We start from the raw sequence: 21,244 nt of genomic DNA, 5'->3' as shown, positions 1-21,244 counted from the left end.
GCCAGGGGAAATGCAGGGGGAGGGCCATGGTAAATGTGGGAGGACTTGGCCACCTTTCCAGGGAGATGAGAGGACCACACAATTTCTTGGGAGCCTCCCAACTCAGTTCATGAATGTATGAAAAAAGGCTAACTTTGCATGTATGAAGCAGAAGTAAACACTGAGGGCATTTTAGTGTCTGGTAAAATATATCCATAAATAGAAATGTTTTCAACTTAAAGGATGTTTTTGTTTCTGGAAAAACATGTTATAAACAAATAAGACTTTATATTATATTTTTGGGAATAAATTATTTTAAGTTCTTTTTTTATATTGTAATTGTAAATGCATGCTGTCCACTCTAGTGGACTAAAGTTTTGGATTAAAGGGTCGACAGTCAATTGTTTGGCATAAAAAGGTTGACATGCACAAGGTCAATACTGACAAAAACTTGACATGCACAACGTTGACATTGACAAAAGGTCAACAAAAGCAAAAAGTCGACATGAAAAAGTTGGATACATAAGAAGGTCGACATGGAATTTTCAGGCTTTTTTGTGGCAATGTAGGCACCTGACCACCAATTACTGTAGCGTTTACCCTCACATGGTTGCAAGCTGAAGTCCATGTGGATGTTAAAGTATAAAAAAGCCCCCCAAATCATGAAAAACTACTTTTGACCTTTCCATGGGTCGACCATTGCCACATCGACCTTCGCATATGTTGACCTTTTATCAATATTGAACATTTGCATGTAGACCTTTTAGTGTCCATCCGTTGACTGTCGGCGTAGACATTGTTGACCTATAGATGGAGCACCTCTCAGCCAGCACCCGGGCTCACCAGATTTCCCCCGCTGACGAGATGGCGCTCCATCTGACTGACTGGGACGCCCGTCCTAGTTACCGGGCGGTGGGGGGTGCGAATTGAAGCGGACCTCCTGAAGCAGAGATGGACAGGGTTAGGGGGGGGGAGGTGGGATTGAGCGTTGGGGACCTGGGGGTGGTGAGGTGGCGGGGACCGACAGGGAGCTCCGTTTGAAGGGGATGTGCGCGCGTCCCCTTCCAGCGGCTGGCAGGGGCTGGCAGTTGGTGACCACCAGCCCTTGGATGGAAGAGAGCAGCACCATCTGTATCATCTGCATCATCCGGATACCTGCCGCTGGCGTTACGATGATCTGTTCTTCTCCCCTTCTTGTGTTTTCCAATATTGGACACAAACTCTTCTGATCTGCCAAACCCCAGTAATGCACTTTTATTCCAGTAACACTTTATAACCGTTGATTCCCCAGCGTTCTACGGTACAGTGAAGATTCCTTTTGTCAGGACCTGTCATGAAGTTAGAACTTTACCTCCCCCAGGAGGGCCAAACACAGAGTTTCGGCGTTCTGGCCCCAGCTTGTGACTTCTATTCATTTGAAAAGAACAGAACAGGAGTCCGGCCATTACCGTCACCGGGCATTCTCCTTCGGCTCGCCGTGACCTTTTGGATGTCTTCAGGAAAAACCCATTTGTTTGTCGGTTGCAGACAATATGAAAGCTGAAAGTACATTAGTCTGAAAACATAATGCATTATCCTCTGGAGATGGTCTGGGACTCAGTCTAAACTCAATGCTCACAAATTTCCACATTATATCTCCTTATTGTTTGCTCAGGATCTGCAAAGGTCACAGATCTGACCCTAATCATGGAAACAGATTTAACAGTCAGCACTTTCCAGCTTTCTCCCCCTGCAAGGAAAACAGACGCGGACTCTCAGCCGTTACACGTGCGCCTCCTTTATCCTGATTCATATTATCATTCAAATGTCAGCGAGGAAGGAAATCTCTCCATCTGTCATAGGTTATCGCCATTCCACCCCAAACTAATTATGCTGCGCGTCCGCCGGGTTATAATACTGTTTGGCTCCCATGGTATCGCACAACGAGATTCAGGATATTGGCCATTTGTCTTTATACAGTATACACACGACCTGCGCTGTCGGACATTGTTTAACACTTAACTCAGTTACATTCTTATCTTTCATACATGTTGGAATGGACCCAGCATGATCTGGCTTTGGTCAAGGTTCCGATCAACCAGTCTCAGGTCTGTGGGAAAGTTTCAGTTCCTTAAGGGGTCTATTTACTAAGCGAACAGAGAGATAAAGTGGACAAAGGTAAAACTCCTTTAAAGGTTGTTATGAAAAAGTGACAGTTAGGCGCTGGTTTGGTGGTGTTTAGTTTCTCTTAGTGAATAAACCCCAGTCTCCTGGTCTTCCAGCTCCTCCTATTGTAGGTTTTTTGTCCCTGTAATTATAATCTAACTTGACAGTTCCAGCAAACAACCCTGAAGACTCCCGTGTGCCTACGTTGTCCACACACATTGTAGCCAGATTGGGTTGGAAGAACAAATGTTGACACTTCTACCATACGACCTATGAATGTCTATGTGCCTATCCGGAACATAGATTATTACCCGTCCAGCTGGATTTTCAGGTTATGGGTAAAAACCGGACCCAGACAAGACCCCGAATGCCGGACTGGACATCAAACTCTGCATTCCAGAGCTTGTAGTCTTTTTTAGCTCAGTGGTTCCCAAACTGTGGGCCTTATTCTGGTTCACTCTCAGAGGCAAATTCCTTCTCAAATGGACAAAAACATGTGCACTGCAGGTGGGGCAGATGTAACATGTGCAGAGAGATTTAGATTTGGGTGAGTTATTTTGTGTATGTGCAGGGTAAATACTGGCTGCTTTATTTCTACACTGCAATATAGATCTCACCTTGAAGAAAAACCCCACCAGGGTGACTCCAAAGGATCCTTCGTAGGCTACCTCCATGTACTTGCCAAGGACCAAACACATGCAGGACTTCCATGCTATAAACTCAGAAGTCCGTATATTGGCGGGAACATGGCTACATCGGTAGAGCTGCCCCGTGTGTCCCAATCATACATGCTAACATTAAAGCATTGCCTGGAATAGGGGCAGAGTGTATTGCAATCAAATTGCGCTGCATGATGCAACCAGCCCAATATGTCTAACAACTCAACTCCACATCTGGCAGGAGATCTGGGACCTCAGGAGCGGGGAAGAAGAATGGGAGGGAGAAGTCAATTGTGATGGTGATACACGATGTTGACTTCTGTAACGGGAGAGCTTGAGATTCCACCTGAACCAGTTGTAGGTGACATTTGGATGCCGAGCCTTAGCTGTGTTATAGAGACTGGACTTATCTACCTCAGGCGATGGCCCATTATCTACAGTCATAATTCTATAATCAAGCATTCAATGGGCAAGTAAAACAGAATGAACTGTCTAGACACTGTAATACTTAGTCCGAAACCCTTAGTACTGAGACCCTTCTCAATTCATACGGAAGCCCCCCCCCCCCCCACAAAGCAAAGAGATACAATAAAAACAAAATGATATACAGATGGAGCCAGGCTCATACAGCCTCCAGCGGCCAGAAGGGGACACGTGCGCACAAGACGCTCGCGCGTCCACTTCTGGCAGAGTGCCCCGATGCCTCCCCGCCGATCCAATTAAACGCCGCCGCCTCCCCGCACTCCCCCCCCCCCAACCCCGTCTGTCTCCCTGAATACAAAAGCATAACCAAAGTGCCAGATCCGACCTTAGGCATAAGCAGACTAGGCACATGCCTAGCGGCATACCAAACCTAGGTCATAGTATTTACTGTGCGCCCCATCCCAGCCCCTGGCCCGCACACCTTCAGCACACACTGTACCCATTTATAATACATGAGTGGGGGCACCAATGCTCTTGCTGGCAAGGTGGTATGGGGCAATGGGTGTTGCTGGCCCGCTGCTGTGTTGGGTCAGAGGAGGAACTAGTGGTGGTGCCAGGGGGCCAGGAGGCACCGCCCAATATCTTACCAAGGGCAAGACATTAGCTTAGGGCAGAATCTGTAAAGTACGTTTAAAGAGTTTTACAATGTCTAAGGTGAAGACCATTAATGAACCGGATGGATTCATACTTGTACCTAGCTTATGATGTATGATCTGAGTTCCCATCTATAAGCGACTCACGGGCCGCTCTCTGTATTATCATTCACGCTCTACTTATTAACTAACAGGATTGACAAAGTGAACGTATAGACTTCCCAGTGCGCTGCCATTTGTCCTGTTTGCCGGGACACTGCATTTATCATGTCAGTATTACTGGAAGGTCACCGGGCCGCAGTCGCTTTGCATCTGGCCTCCCGAGCTCTCTGGAACATTTGTCTTGATAAGATATGATGATCGGGGTGGCAGAGGTGAATCGCCGGAGTATTTGCCCAGTACATTAAGGGAAAATGACCCATCAGCAGACTGCGCCAATTTATACCCTTGACAGGCGGCAGTGAAAAGTAGGGCGCTGTTTGCCACCACCGGCCCGTTCGCCCCAGCTGCTAGCAGACTATATATCCATTAATATGAACAGCGATGGCTAAATGCCCTTATTGAAAGGCAGGCCTGCTAACTGGGAGGGAGGGCAGCCGAATAATTAAACCCATATTTCCAAAGCCATTCGTCTTATCTGTGTAATCAGACTGCTCCTTGCAATTTTGCCCTCCAGAAACGGGTGAATTAAGTACATGAGAATAAGATTGTAAGATTTATCACCGTTCGGCGTGGAGGCTTGCAGCCATAGATCAGCGAGGATCAGGAGGGCTGATCATATGAAACGCGCATTTTTCTCAGCAGTTAATACAGTCAGACGATTACGCTACAAGGAAGCGGGCAGCCGGCAATATCTGCCAGGAGAGAAAATCCATTTGTTCCTGTCCTGAAGTGGCCGAGCATCCAGATTGGACTCAATATAATGTTTCAGCTGCCGGCCTAGAGTTTCCCCGCAGATGCAGGATCAGATTATTTAACCAAATTTGGGCAAAATATAGGAATACAAATGAAATGAAAACTGTGAAACTCCGTCAGTAAAATTCTTAATCCGGGGCAGATGTACTAAGCATTGGTAGAGGGGAAATTGGAGAGCGATAAACATCCAACTAGCTCCTAACTGTTACTTGGAAAGAGATAAAGTGGGCGGAGATATAGTACATGGTGTATTTGGAAAATGGCAGATAGGAACTGGTTTGTTGGTTCTTTATCTCTCTAATGCTGAGAGCATCTACCACACTAGTGTAAAATGACAGTTAGGAGCAGACTGGATGTTTTCTTTGTCTGCACTTTATCTCTCTCCAAGGAATAGCAGGGTATCCGGATGTAGGACAATAGTAGAAAAACAGTCAATAGATCCACATCAAAAGGTTGACATGCACAAGTTCCACGTTGACAAAATGTCGACACAAGCAAACAGTCGGCATGGCAATGGTGGACACATGAAAAGGGCAGCATGCGTTTTTAGTGATTTTTTTGGACTATTTAATACTTTAGCTCCACGCGGGCTCCGAATTGCCCAAAGCAAAGCCAATTGGGCACTGCACTACACTAATTGGGGTCCACGTGTTCAGGTGTTAACATTGGTTAAAAAAAACCCGTGAAAAACTCATGTGGTCCTTTTCATGTTTGGACCTTTTCCACATGAACATTTTGATTGTGTCAGCCTGTGTAGACCTTGTTCATGTTGTCATTGTTGACATTTGCCTGTCGACCTTTTGATGTTGGTCCATTGACTGTCTATCTAGACACTGTAGAACTTTTAATCCAGAACCCTTAGTACATCTGCCCTGTGGTGGACACAGTGGGCCTTATTCTAGTTCACTCTTTCTGACATTCCTTCTTAGATGAACAAAACCATGTGCACTGCAGGTGGGGTGGATGTAACTTGTGCAGAGAGAATTAGATTAGGTGGGGTTTTACTTCAAAGTGAGATCTATATTGCAGTGTAAAAATAAAGCAGCCAGTATTTTCCCTGCACAGAAACAAAATAACTCACCCAAATCTAATTCTCTCTGCACAAGTTACATCTGCCCCACCTGCAGTGCACATGGTTTTTTCCATCTAAAGGCCCCCATACACTATGCGATTTTGGACCGATTCCACGCGATTTCGGCACTTGGGCCGATAAATCATGTGAAATCGGACCAAAATCGCATGTGTTTGACTTTTGATCCGATCCGATGCGTGGTCCCGTGCGCATCGGACCGGATCAGGAGGTGGGACATACAGCATGTACGATCACGTCCGACCTCGTGCAGCAGGCGGGCAACGGCGGCTCTTGAATGAGTGAAGGGGGTACCCCAAGTACCCGTGAGGAAGCAGTGCAGCCGTGGTGGGGATCATCAGCAGGCTGTCACTGTGCAGCGGGCAGACAGCGGTGATCAGTGTCCACAGCACCGCAGCGGGCGGCCAGCAGTGGCAATTACAACTTTCAAATAAAGTGTCAAATGACAGCCTGGCTCTTGATTGGCTGAGATAGAGCACTCTCAGCCAATCAGCGGCCTCCTTCCTCCTACATTTTGACTGTCTGTAAATACCCTGTTTGTTGTATCACTGTCTCCTTTGTAAAGTGCAATGGAATATGCTGCGCTATATAAGAAACTGTTAATAAATAAATAAAATAATTAATGATGCAGCAGCGGCCGGCCAGGTCACCGCTGCGCTGTTCAGGAGGTGCTGGATCCTTCTTTTGCCACTGGTGGTGAGACCTATCCCTGGTCCCTGCTGCACCCACTGACCACAGAGCGCTGCTGCAGCAGAGGCACTGTTCCCCGCTGACGCCACTGATGAGGAGCAGGTGGCAGTAGAAGGCAGGAGGACTCCCCTGGCCGCCGACATCCTCCGGCCCAACCATTTGCTGCGCCCGGCCACCCTCAGCCCAAAGCAACTGCTGACAGGCCAGCCCCGGGAGCGGTGCAGCGGCCGCCACCTGGTCCCGGTGATGCGCTCAGTGGTAAGGGCGGCTACAACCCGACAAGTGTCGGGTTGACAAGTGTCTTCCCTACCAGGACCCATTATATTGACCCATATAGAGGTGCCCTCCAGTGGCCGGCGCCCCAGGCAGCTGCCTAGTGGTAGTGCCAGCCCTGGATGGGAGCAGTAAGCTGACATTGTGCCTACAGTGCCGACATACCTTGCACTAACCCTGCCCATGACATCCCAACGGTCTGTTGGGAACATTAAAACAAATAACCCACAGAAGCCCAATGAGGAGACTGTCCTGGGGTAACCCTGGCCCCGCCTACCACTTATACCACCAAGGCTCACTACTGCTAAGATGCTGAGACATTGCGCCACTTCTACACCACGTCTATACCACATCTACACCACAGTGGTTCTAACTTAAAAGTCACCTTTCTGGTGTCTGCGCTACTTACTGTATATAAACTTCTCCAGTAATATTTCTCTCCGCTTACCATCCCCGTCTCGCGTTACTCTTTGTGAGGTTCCTGTCGCGGCGCACCCCCTACCTCTCCCTCATTTTCTGCACTGTCTCTCCGTCTCTTTATACGTACACTATGAAGGACACAATTGAAATAAAGATTAATCTTGACTGTATAACAGATACACGCTACCCCGTCTCACAGCGGCGGCAACACACAGCATTCGCCTTAGTGACTGAGATGGAAAGAAAATAATTAATGTATTTGCCAGGTTGAATCATTTTCACATTTCTTAAAAGCAAAATGAAAGTAATTGTGTGATGTGATTCCCAAGTTGTAAGCGTCGGGCGCAGGCAATTTGTATTCATGCAATGGTGAATTGCGACCGTTGAGTTATTGTACGGTGTTTTCAGATGGAAATGTAACAGTGTGCTGTCTCCCCACGTGGCACCTCCTGGTCAATAACGCACACAGATATGATATATTGTCATTTTACCATGACTGACTTGCGGTAAGTCTCGAACGTATCTGAAACCTGGAACTATGAGCAAGATGCAGCAAACAGGCACATTTCAGAGAATACGGTTTCGGAGGTTTAACCACTTACCGCGTATGCACCTCCCAGCATCCCCTGTTGCTCGCCTGTCACTCAACGCATGCACAGATAGGACTACAGTTCCTTAACCTCTAATCGCAAAGGACGGTTATTACCACAAGAGTGGGGAGACATACCTGGCAACACAGACCACCAATTAGTGTAGCACTTTCCCTTGCATGGTGCTTAACGCTGTGCTTGGCACATGTCCACATGGATGTTAAAGTATGAAGGCCAACAACAAAAAAATTAAGAAAAAAACGTGAAAAATGTGTAGACTTTTTATGTGTTTACTTTTTTGTGTCGACCTTTTGCTTTTGTCAACCTTTTATCAATGTCAACATTTTTGTATTAACCTTTTGACACTCAACCTATCAACCGGATACCCCCAGCAGGGTCTGCCAAATCTTCTTTCAGGCCAAGGTTACTCCAAATTTCAAGCAGCGTCTACCATCTGGCGCCGCTTTATAAGGTGCTGTATTAACCTTTTAATTGCAATAACCTGCAGCACTACCAGCGATCCCTCTTATTAGGAAAGGCAGAGCCATTAATTAGCGGTAAGAGAGATTGGCGCTGTTTATGACAAAGCACCGATTGACGGGAAGAGACCAGATTACTCCTCTGCCTCCTGACCTGTTCCATGGGAATGTTGGACCTATTAGATAAACAAATATTCCACCTCCCCCCCCCCCATCCCACCTCCACAAATGATATAAACCCAACCTGCGTCCAATCACACCTTCCCTCCTGCCAAACGTAATAATTTATTTCACCGGATTTAGAATCATTAGTAAAATGAATTCTGTGTTTCTTAAATTTTACTTCTGCAACTCTTTCTTTATTCCAGCGCCAAAGGCGAGCCGCAGTCCACGGCAACGTGTAATTCATTACATAAACGTCTTTATTACGTTTTTGCTGGATTAAAACGAGTATTTTATAGCGCCAGCTCAGGCTTGCTAGCGGTGGCAATGAATTAGCAAGTGAAATAATGAAATAAAAAATAAAAGTTTAGGGTAAATAATGAAGTCATTCATTCTAGTGGCAAAGCTGCTCGGAGGGTAGTGCGGCGGTGTAATTACATGTGCTGCCCCCTGCTGGGGAGGAGTTTATTTACAGTACATAAGACATCATTTATCACCCCATCTTTCCTACTGAGCCTCCTCACTTCCCTTAATACTCACGCGCTGAATGCCGCAGCTTATATATTCTATGCGCAGTTCTTTAGCATGAATCTTACTGGAATAATGGGTTATGTCTGGAGCCGCAACATTATAGCAATCATGGGCCAATTACAGGACATTGTTTCATATTCAATACCTGTAGAACATTTCCCTACAGAGTTCTTGATACTGAAATTTCAGCTTTTTACTTAATTATAGAACACGGTAACTGCATCATTTTGCCCATGCTGTCAGATGATTGGGGGCCAGTTCTATCGCCTACATGGCCATTAGTATTGCTTAAAGTATAGGAATTGCCTAAAATGAAGGGGACCATTTCACCAGGGGTGAATGTAGTGGTCAGGTCACCCCTAGGCACCTGATACATATGATATCCCAGTGTTTTGGACGCCAGGGGTCAAAAGATCGACCCTGACTCAGAGAATCACAGCATGGGCTCTGTACCCGCTAACCCTCGCCCCCTACCCCCCTAGTCCTCACTTGCAGCATCTTCACTTCCCCCCCCCTGCAGCCTGACCCTAATACTCCCGCTTCTAAATGCCTGAGCCTAACCCTCCCTCCCTGCAGCTTAAATCTAACATCCCCCCAGCTAGTGCCTATACGTAACCCCCCCAACTTCCCTCGCCGCCCACTAGCCATATTCTGAAAACTTACTGAACAGTATGCCGGCTGTTGTTATTCATACTTGCCTACTTTTGAAAACGAGTTTCAGGGAGATTATAGTTGCTTAGTAGTAGTGTGGCCAATCCCGGTATCGGGATCGGCGGGATCCCGGGATTTGGCCTAAAAAAGTCCGGGATTTCAATCCCGGGATTGGAGAATCCAATCCCGGGATTTCGGGATTAGACTGCGCATGCGCAGTCTAATGCCGGGCAGCGTCTGAGCACTAGCTCAGACGCTGCCCGGCTGTTCCCGTAACCTGACCCGGCGTGCGGCCTGCGTAGCGTGACAGTAGAGGTCACGCTGCGCAGGCCACACGTCACCAGTGACCGCCGGCCTGCCTCCGCCTGCCCGCCTCCCGACAGCACGCCGGCCTGACTCCGCCCGCCTCGTCTCCGCCGCCCGCCTGCCGTCTTCTATGGAGGTGCACTTGCCGGGAGGCACCGTGCACCTCCAAACCCACTCCCGGCCGCCCGCCCGCACCCTAATGTAAGTAGATGTGCGGGTCGGCCGGGGTGGGTACTATGCTAAAAATGGTTTTTTTTTTGCTGGGGATGCCAATCCCGGGATCCCGGGAATCCCGGGATTGAGCATTTTTCAATCCCGGATCCCGGGATTGAAAAAATGCCCCGGGATTGGCATCCCTACTTAGTAGGGAAAAGTGGTCCTAAATTGGACACCCTCAGTAATGAAAGGTGCCATCTGCTGAGAATAAACTGGTTTACACAGAGAGAGAGAGAGGGTGCAAATGCACTATGCGATCATTCCATTACAATTGGTGGGCAGGCCAATATCACTGGCCAATGATATACCAACAACCTCTTATTATATATTGTAATGTAATGATCGCATAGTGCATTTGCACCCCCTCTCTCTCTGTAGATTATAGTTGCTACCAGATTTTTACAAAATGCCGCATTGAGGGGTGTGTCATGCTCCTCCCAAAGGGCGTGTCTAGTTCCATATATGGAGAGCTTGTGAAAAGAGATTGTGAACGTGGCACCTAGAAGTGTGGGTGTGTACTGATACATCTGAGAGGAATCTCAGAGAGAGGGAGAGCGGGAGATTGCTGTTATTTCAGGGAGTCTCCTGCAGAATGCAGGAGGGTAGGGCAGCTATGTGTTATTCTGGCATCAGCATCCTGATCCTTTTACAGTTCCGGTGCCGGGTCTTCTGGAGGCAGTTGGGATGCCAGCATCAGTATACTGAATGCCGGCATGCTTTAGTTTTCAATTAGCTACAGACCAATGAGAGCCTGGGGGTGGAGCTTCACATCCATAAGATTCCGTAACCTGACACCTTGGAGGCAAAAATCTCTACTTTGTATCATCATTGGTACCAAACCATCTGGTTCTCCCCCATCGATGCTAAAAGTAGTCACCATTGGTCATAGACCATCATTTCGAAACAATGATGACCGATGGCCAAATTATTTGTGACATGCCCTAGTGCTGTGTATATACTACGAGTAAATGGACTACAAGATTTATTGAGTAACCCTATGGGGGAGATTTATCAAAGCTTGGCGGGAGATACAATGTAGAGATATTATCCCGTTAAACCGAGCCTGTAACACAGCAGTTAGGAGCTGATTGGCTGCTCTCCTCCCTATGTACTATATGTTATGGCGCATCACCGGTGTACGCTTGGTCACACTCCCTCCCGTAGAGAGCACCTGTAGACTAAGATATGATGTTTATTTTCCATTGCACCATCAGGTATGGACACATTCCTGGTGTCCCCGCCGCTCCCGCCACACATCTCATTACGCCACGGCCCAGAGGGACCCGCTGGAGTGACCCCATTTTAGCACATCATTTTCCTATAGCCTGCTGGCAGAGATAATGATATTTTTAGGGCAGAACTGACTCAGTCTCTGATTGGATAATTACTTTTCTGTTTTTATTCGCTCTCTTTCCTCATTATATTTAATTGAATAATAGCGTGTGTGGTAAGTGGCGTAACTGCCACGAGAGTGGGGCTGGGGGTTTATTTGTGCAGCTGGACGGTCGCAGATTGGCAACAAAGAGAAATATGCAGGAGAGACTCAATTATATTAACTGTTAATTGTCAGCTCTTATGAGCAAGAACCCGTTTCACTAACTGAATGCAATATTAAATGGGAAATTCGGGGCAGGTTTTCATTAGAAGACTTGCCAGATTCAATGACTGTGGAGGAGATTTATGAAATCGTGGAGAGAAGTAAAGTGGGGAGTGATAAAGTAGCGACCAGTCAGATCCTAATTGCGATTTTTACAGACTGTGCTGGAAAAATGACAGTGGGGAGCTGTTTGGTTAGTACTTTATTGCTCTCCAACTTATCTCCTTAGTGGATGGAATGGTTTACAGTGTCTAGGTTGACAGCCAATAGGGCAACGCAAGCAGGTCGAAATGCAAAACGTCGACATTGACAAAATGCCGACATGCAAAATGAAAACTATGGAAAAATGTTGACATGCAATGACAAAAGGTCCATCTGAAAAAGACACACGAAAAGATTGACAAGTTTTGTGCGGGCCCCCACTTAGTGTAGTGTGTGCCCTCACTTTAGATGGGAACACTCCCTCTCAAATCTATTTTCTCTGCACTCGTTACATCTGCCCACCTGCAGCATGGCATTGCTCATTTCCATGCTATTTTGCTTTGCTAACAAACCCGAATCAGACTGGTCTGTTAAGGAGACAGAAAACAGAGGGACAGATGTGTGGGAGACTCAGTAACACCTAGATAGGGGCAGATAATAATGTGCGAGGGAGAAATCTGTTACAGATTGTGGACACGTTACGGCCCCAATACATTGGGCCACAGAGAATCTGATCTATTTATTTACACAGTGGCGGGTAATTATAACTTCATGGTACATCTGTGCGAGATGACAGCAGCTGATGACGGTGAAGACAAATGGGCGCTTTCAGGAAGACCACCCACCTACAGACAGGACCAGACATGGCGGTTCTCCCAAAGCACGGTGTCATTGGAACCGCAAGAGGTGAATCCTGAAACACAACATACACTATGTATCAATGCATCACACAGTACCGAAATTTTATATTTCATTGTGTGCAAAAAATATACAATATACATTGTTTCCCAGTTTAATGTTCCATTTGCATATTGTTACTGTTTCCAATATAAAAAAAAAAACATTTGGTGTTTTGGGACATTTCCAAGGACTTTTGCATTGGACGCTTTATGGCCCTTATTCAGATCTGATTGCAGTACAAATTTGTTTTCAAAATGGGCAAAATCAAGTGCACTGCAGGGGGGCAGGTGTAATTTGTGCAGAGAGGGTTAGATTTGGGTGAGTTCTTTTGTTTCTGTGCAGTGTAAAAAAAATACTGGCTGCTTTATTTTTACACTGCAATTTAGATTTCAGTTTGAACACACCACACTCAAATCTACCGCTCTCTGCACACGTTACATCTGCCCCTGCAGTGCAGCATGGTTTTTTCCATCTTCAAAAATTGCCACATTTCTAAAAGGTCAAAATTAGGTCCACTGTAAAGACGTCATCATCCTCACTTCCCCTCTTTATGATGTCATATCCCCCCTCCTGCCCATGGCATAACACTTGGGGCCTGATTGATCGCAAAAGAAAACTCTCTCTCTAATGGGCAAAACCATGCTGCACTGCAGGTGGGGCAGATGCTACATGTGCAGAGAGAGTTAGATTCTGGTGGAGTATATTCAAACTGAAATCTAAATTGCAGTTTAAAAAAATAAAGCTGTCTGACCTTTATGGGCTACATGCAAAAGCAGCCAATTTTCTGTTACTGGCGTTGCTTACAAACATGAATCAGGCCCATTGTTCCTATCGGAGCGAGGGATTGGCTGCAATTTCCTCAGCCAATGAAATACCAGTAACATGGTAAAACACAATTACTTGTATATAGACTCATTGAACGCCAACCAAGGTGCTTTAATTGTGGGTGAAATATCCGTGCGGTGATCTATAACTGGCTGAGAGTCATTACAAATAAATGATAATAATAATAATAATAATGTCTGACAGGTCCTGTTTACAATCCGTGTGTAGCAACAAGCTAAATTCTATGCGTTTGCTTCCATTCTTCATCTCCCGCCGTTCACATGGAGCTGAATTATTAATCCATCTAAAGTGTCAGATACAAATCTTGTGAGTGCTGTTTACAGCTGTTTTCTAGGCTCCGGCTTTGTAAATTCCTAACATCCTTTTGTAGAAAATATGGAGTTCAAGGCGGCTGACTCATGTATTATTCACTGTCATCAAAGCAGCCAAATCAATGTCTTCGTAATGGAACTGAGCAGTATTAAAGGTTCTTCACGATGTCCTGGCTCTAACAACATCAACACATGACCCATAAACTTCTCTCGCTTGTAAGGAGAGGTCACTCCGATGGCACCCGTACCCCAGACATCTGTCTCTTTATAGATTCCGCTTGTGTGATGTCTCTTAATTAAAAGCGCTACTTTGAAAATTCCGGTTTTATGGGTTCTGCTTGTAAGCGTCATGTGGTTTGCTTGTGTCCTGGTACACTGCGGCTTCAGCCACTCCAAATAGGGCAGACATGGCCCCACCGTAGTCTATCGCTCTGAAAATGTGCATCTTATTTGCATGAAACAAGTGAAAGGATCAAAACTACTTTGCTAGATTGCACTGATGTCTTTGATGTGCGACATTTGCACATCTGTGCGCGACGTGTGTAATTCCTGAGCAGTAGTTTTTCTGGTGCCACATTTAACCTGGCAACAAGCATGTAACATGCTTGTTGCCAGAAGGTTAAATGCTCGTTGCCAATTAGTTACATGATCATGGCCATGGGCTTCTTGGTCATTGTCAAGGGGTTACATGCTTGTTGGCAGGGGGGTTACTTGCTCATTGCCAAGGGTACATGCTTATTGCCAGGAGGTTACATGGTCATTGCCAGGAGGTTACATGCTATTTGACCTCTAGCATCTGTCTCCTCCAAGGCGGCGGACATTTTTGCAGGGCCACATTCCATGTGGACCGCCAGACCTGATGAATTCTAAAGAGACCCTGCAACCCCTAACAGCGCTGGTTCCCCCCCACCTGGGCTGCAGTGCCCTAGCTATGCTACTGACTTTGCCTGGCTTAGCATTGATTCTGCAATATGTAGACGATGCATCTCAGAGCGTCTGAGTCACCAAGGCCATCTTGCATTGTATAGTGTGTAGACCAGGCATTCCCAAACACGGTCCTCAAGGCACCCCAACAGTGCTGGTTTTAGTGATATTCAGGCTTAAGCACAGGTGACTTAATTAGTATCTGAGGGATTCTGATTAAACCATCTGTGCTGAAGCCTGGATATAACTAAAACCTGCACTATTGGTGTGCCTTGAGGACCGTGATTGGGAATGCCTGGTGTAGACGCTAGGAGTATGAGGACAAACCTGTACATCTTTGGAACACGCTTACTCTGTTACTTTTATAGGGATAGCTAATGGTACGTAACCCTTAAAATTAGCTAGCTGATTGCGTAGTATGGGAAGCAGCGAGCTGACATTGCGCTCACTAATATCACTGGGGAAATGATAAGCTGCAGGGGATACATGGAGTACTGTAGAGCAGGGGGAAAATACAGTAGGGAGTACTGTAGAGCAGGGGGTATATATGGAGTACTGTAGAGCAGAGGATACATGGAGTACTATAGAGAAGGGGGGTGTATGGAGTAAAGTAGAGCAGGGGATATATGGAGTACTGTAGAGCAGGCGGTATATGGAGTACTGTAGAGCAAGGGAAATCGGGAATACTGTAAAGCAGGGGTTATATGGAGGACTGAAGAGCAGGGGCTATATGAAGTACTGTAGAGAAGGGGCAATGTGGAGTACTGTAGAGCAGGGGGTATATGGAGTACTGTAGAGCAGGGGGTATATGGAGTACTGTAGAGCAGGGGGTATATGGAGTACTGTAGAGCAGAGGATATATGGAATAAAGTAGAGCAGGGGATATATGGAGTACTTTAGAGCAAGGACTATATGGAGGACTGAAGAGCAGGGGCTATATGGAGTACTGTAGAGAAGGGGCAATATGGAGTACTGTAGAGCAGGGGGTATATGGAGTACTGTAGAGCAGGGGGTATATGGAGTACTGTAGAGCAGGGGGTATATTGAGTACTGTAGAGCAGAGGATATATGGAATAATGTAGAGCAGGGGATATATGGAGTACTTTAGAGCAAGGGTATATGAAGTAATGTAGAGCAGGGTGTATATAGAGCAATTTAGAGCAGAAGGGTATATGGAGTACTGTAGGGCAGGGGGTATATGGAGTACTGTAGAACATGGTATATACCTGTATGGAATACTGTGGAGCAGGAGATATATTGAGTATGGTGGGGCATGGGGCTTTATGGAGTACTGTAGAGCAGGGGGTATATGGAATACTTTAGAGCAGGGGGTATATGGAGTACTGTAGAGCAGGGGTTATATGGAGTAGTGTAGAGCAGAGGATATATGGAGTACTCTAGAGTAGGGGATATATGGAGTACTGTAGAGCAGGATATATATGGAGTACTTTAGAGCAGGGCGTATATTGAGTACTGTAGAGCAGAGGGTATATTTGGAGTACTGTTGAGCAGAAGATACATGGAGTACTGTAGAGCAGGGGGGTATATGGAGTACTGTAGAGCAGGGGGTATATGGAGTACTGTAAAGCAGGGGATATATGGAGTACTGTAAAGCAGTGGATATATGGAGGGCTGTGGAGGAGGGGCTATATGGAGTACTGTAGAGAAGGGGCTATATGGAGTACTGTAAAGCAAGGGGTATATGGAGTACTGTAGAGCAAAGGATATATGGAATAATGTAGAGCAGGGGATATATGGAGTACTTTAGAGAAGGGGGTATATGGAGTAGGGTAGAGCAGGGTGTATATGGAGCAGTTTAGAGCAGAGGGGTATATGGAGTACTTTAGAGCAGAGGGGTATTTGGAGTACTGTAGGGCAGGGGGTATATGGAGTAGTGTAGAACAGGGTATATATCTGTATGGAGTACTGTGGAGCAAGGGATATATTGAGTACTGTGGAGCATGGGGTATATGAAGAACTGTAGAGCAGGGGATGTATGGAGTACTGTAGAGCAGGGGGTATATGGAGCAGTGTAGATCAGGGGCTATATGGATAAGTGTAGAGCAGGGGATATATGGAGTACTGTAGATCAGGGGGTATATGGAATACTGTAGAGCAGGGGTATATGGAGTAGTGTAAAGCAGTGTGTATATGGAGTACTGTAGAGCAGGGGTTTTATGGAGTAGTGTAGAGCAGGGGGTATATGGAGTAGTGTAGAGCAGGAGGTATATGGAGTCCTGTAGAGCAGAGGATATATGGAGTACTGTAGAGCAGGGGGTATATGAAGTACTGTAGAGCAGGATATATATTGTAGTGTAGAGCAGGGGGTAGTGTAGAACAGGGGGATATATGGAGTAGTGTAGAGCAGGGTGTATATGGAGTAGTGTAGAGCAGAGGGTATATGGAGTACTGTAGAGCAGGATATATATGGAGTAGTGTAGAGCAGGGGATATATGGAGTAGTGTAGAGCAGGGGATATATGGAGTAGTGTAGAGCAGGAGGTATTTGTAATAGTGTAGAGCAGGGGATATATGGAGTAGTGTAGAGCAGGGGTTATATGGAGTAGTGTAGAGCAGGGGGTGTATGGAGTACTGTAGAGCAGAGGATATATGGAGTACTGTAGAGTAGGGGATATATGGAGTACTGTAGAGCAGGATATATATGGAGTAGTGTAGAGCAGGGGGTATATGGAGTAGTGTCGAACAGGGGGTATATGGAGTAGTGTAGAGCAGGGTGTATATGGAGTAGTGTAGAGCAGGAGGTATATGGAGTACTGTAGAGCAGGGGGTATGTGGAGTAGTGTAGTGCAGGGGGTATATGCAGTACTGTAGAGCAGAGGATATATGGAGTACTCTAGAGTAGGGGATATATGGAGTACTTTAGAGCAGGATATATATGGAGTAATGCACAACAGGGGTTATGTGGAGTAGTGTAGAGCAGGGGATATATGGAGTAGTGTAGAGTAGGGGGTATATGGAGTACTGTAAAGCAGGGGGTTAATGGAGTAGTGTAGAGCAGGGTGTATATGGAGTAGTGTAGAGCAGGGGGTATGTGGAGTAGTGTAGAGTAGGGGGTATATGGAGTACTGTAGAGCAGGGTGTATATGGAGTAGTGTAGAGCAGGGTGTATATGGAGTAGTGTAGAGCAGGGGGTATGTGGAGTAGTCTAGAGCAGGGGGTATATGGAGTACTGTAGAGCAGAGGATATATGGAGTAGTGTAGAGCAGGAGGTATATGGAGTAGTGTAGAGCAGGAGGTATATGGAGTACTGTAGAGCAGGGGATATATGGAGTACTGTAGAGCAGGAGGTATATGGAGTAGTGTAGAGCAGGAGGTATATGGAGTACTGTAGAGCAGGGGATATATGGAGTACTGTAGAGCAGGAGGTATATGGAGTAGTGTAGAGCAGGGGATATATGGAGTAGTGTAGAGTAGGGGGTATATGGAGCACTGTAGAGCAGGAGGGATATGGAGTACTGTAGAGCAGGGGATATATGGAGTACTGTAGAGCAGGAGGTATATGGAGTAGTGTAGAGCAGGGGATATATGGAGTAGTGTAGAGTAGGGGGTATATGGAGTACTGTAGAGCAGGAGGTATATGGAGTACCCCAACCCTGTTTCAGAGCAACATCGCGGTGGGGTTATTGTGCTAGAAGTGAGGGTTAGGGGGTGTAAGTATACTTTTCTGACCCCTGCCGGGATTCTCTTATTTGGGATTCCCAAGGTAACAGGAAAATTTAGAAATAAGTTCTCTGTTCTCCCCCCTCATGTCAGGAGCAGGCTGAATAACTTCAACAATTTTAATACTTTTTATCATTTTAATTATGTGTGAGGGGGAATTAATATTAATTTTATACTGTTGTAATAATTTAGAAAGTATTATATAATCATTTAGCTAGATGGATTTATATAAAGAATATTACTATCGATCTGGGTGTTTTGCATTAATGCACCGCGTACTTCACCTCTGGGAGTCTCCGTCCTCTATCTTATTGTGCGCACGGTACTGGGTCTACTGTATTATTTGCTTTGCTTCTCTAATCCTATTACTGTTATTTCAGCAAGATTTGTGTTTTCGGTTTATTTTTCCTGAAAAACAACCTTTAGCGCTGACCTTCTTCTACATTCATTGCGGCTCAGAAATCCGCTCCTTCCGAAGCCGCCATCTGTCGTGCCATTTCTACAGGAAAACCTTTAATTAGCTGCTTATTATCGTTTATTGTTTTCATGTAGCAAACAGTTTAAAGTACAAACAAACCCTGGTGCAATAACTTAGCAGATCCAATGTTATAGCAGGGAAACCATACTCTCCTACTGTGGGGCAGTCCCAATTGCGTAACTCATGGAGGGATACGATCATTGGGTCTACAGCAAGTTGGTCGACAAGCATTGGGTCGACACCGTTAGGTCGAAATGAGGATATGTCGACGTGGTTCTAGGTCGGCATGGGTCTAGGTCGACATGGGATTAGGTCGACAGGTCATTTGGTCGACACAAGCATTAGGTCGACAGTCAAAAGGTCCATTTGGGGCTTTTCCACAGTTTTTTGAGGCGACATGTGCCAACAGGCGGTATTTGATGCCCTACCTTCCACTAGGGCGTGGCGGGAGAATAAAATACTGTGCCCGAAGCATTGCGAGCGAAGCGAACAATGCGAAACTGTGTCCATGTTGACTGTGTCAACATTTGGGTTAAAAAACTGAGAAAAACCCTATGTCGACCTTTTGACTGTCGACCTAGACCATGTCGACCTATTGCTTGTGTCAACCTATTGACCTGTCGACCTAAACCCATGTTGACATAGAACCATGTCAACCTTTTCCCATGTCGATCTAAAGGATTGTTTACCAATTTGCTGTAGACCCAACGATCCCAACCCCTCATGGTTTGCACTGATTGTAAATCAGATTGACTGGGCCATCCCTTATAATCAGGATGGTCAGGAGTTGTGCAATAGAGATAATGGTGTTGGAAGGGGTGGTCACTCATTCCGAGTATCACATGCTATTGGCGGTCATCTGTTAGTGACTTTATGCCGACTGGTGATGCCTATTTGCCCCCCTCGGTTGAACTTGTCATTAGTTGAGACTGCGGCAGGAGCAGTGTCTCTGTCTGACCTTGTCCTTCTATGTATGCGGCGGTGATGACACGCCCACTCAGTGGCCTGCACTAGTATTTGCCTCTGTGTGTCTCAAATCTCAACTGTGGTTTCATCAAAGCTTGGAGAGCCAACCATTGGCTGATCCAGGGGTGGGGCTGCAGCACAGTTCAAAATTCAAATAGAAAAGCCACACCCACTGCCACCAACTGCCATTCCAATCTGAATTCCTTTAGGCGCCCCCATGGATGCTCAATGATACATTTCGCCGCTATAACTAACATCACACCCAAATCGCATTGTATATTTGATTAATGATACATGGACTCCTGAAGGTACAGAAGGGAGAATTCAGTAATTAGCCTCTCGCCATGTTCCAGTTGCTTGTGGAGCACCTTGTTCTCTTCCCAAGTGTTTGATGTTTTTTCTTACAGATAGGTTTTTTTTATTATTCTGGATGACATAAACCACTGCGGAATGGCCTGTGTTCTAAGTTTCATGCCGTAACCTTCTCACACAATCGTTTCTCGGCAAATTGAAAGTACTTAACCCCGTGACATATTCTTTTATTTATTTTATCTTTCTATACTTAAGACGTGAATGGATGGAGCAAATTTCCAAGTGAAGCCTCAGACCGCAAAATGTATAATGAAATCCAATCTAATTCACATTTAGGTTTGTACAAGCTACTGGTTTTCTTTTCTGTCATCCTCCTCTGCAATATGAAAATGTCCAGAAAACACAATTATTTAATATGCTCATTAATCTTTCCGCCTAACGACTCTGCGCTCGGTTGTTGTGTTTGGCATCAGTGGGTGAATTAGTAAAGGTTCCATTATTAACGATCAATGAAAACATGACTGGAAGCTAATTCTTAATAACAGAATCTAATTGTGCCCCATTTGGCTTTGATTCGCAGCCGCCACCGCCGCCGCGCTCTCTCCCCTCGCCCTGGACCGCTTTGTTTTCTTACTGTTCGGCCTTGAAGACATTCTGCTTGGATCTGTGATATGATATTTTTATGAGGCACTGTAGGATTTATAGAGGGAGCGAGGTTTCCTGTCTGACCGAATGAGCCGCTCTTCAGCTGTTGAGGTTAGAAGGTTCCACTAAAGTCGCTGCAGGAAAAAGTTGTAACAACAATAAGTAATCAGAACCAGGAATTCCTAAAACCGGGTGAACTTTTTACCCTCTTCTCAAAGACTCATCAGTAGTTTCTTATTCTTTTAGACCGCTGAAAGCGCAGAAGCTTGTACGGCGTAACTGCGGAGGACCACAGCCGGTTCCTTTCGATATCCCGTCCTTGTACTTCAGACGCTGAACAGAAGTTGAACTCATCAGCTATAAGGAAATAACTTACCAAAAAAAAAAACCCTTTGTGTCTGGAACAAACCACGGCCCTTAT

At 45.9% G+C, this 21,244-nt stretch overlaps 1 long non-coding RNA gene across 1 annotated transcript in view; it reads right to left on the bottom strand.

The window, feature by feature from the left end:
- Positions 1-12,520: 12,520 nt before the first annotated feature.
- The window catches only part of LOC146050516 (uncharacterized), a 32,963-nt gene continuing 24,239 nt past the window's right edge, over positions 12,521-21,244 (bottom strand). Inside the window, exon 3 of the long non-coding RNA XR_014466320.1 lies at positions 12,521-12,674. This is a non-coding gene — a long non-coding RNA (uncharacterized LOC146050516). The remainder of the gene's footprint in view (positions 12,675-21,244) is intronic.

The sequence above is a fragment of the Crinia signifera genome, chromosome 12 (genome assembly GCF_055691185.1).
Source record: "Crinia signifera chromosome 12, ASM5569118v1, whole genome shotgun sequence".
Lineage (NCBI taxonomy): Eukaryota > Metazoa > Chordata > Amphibia > Anura > Myobatrachidae > Crinia > Crinia signifera.
This window is presented reverse-complemented; position numbering and strand designations above follow the sequence as displayed.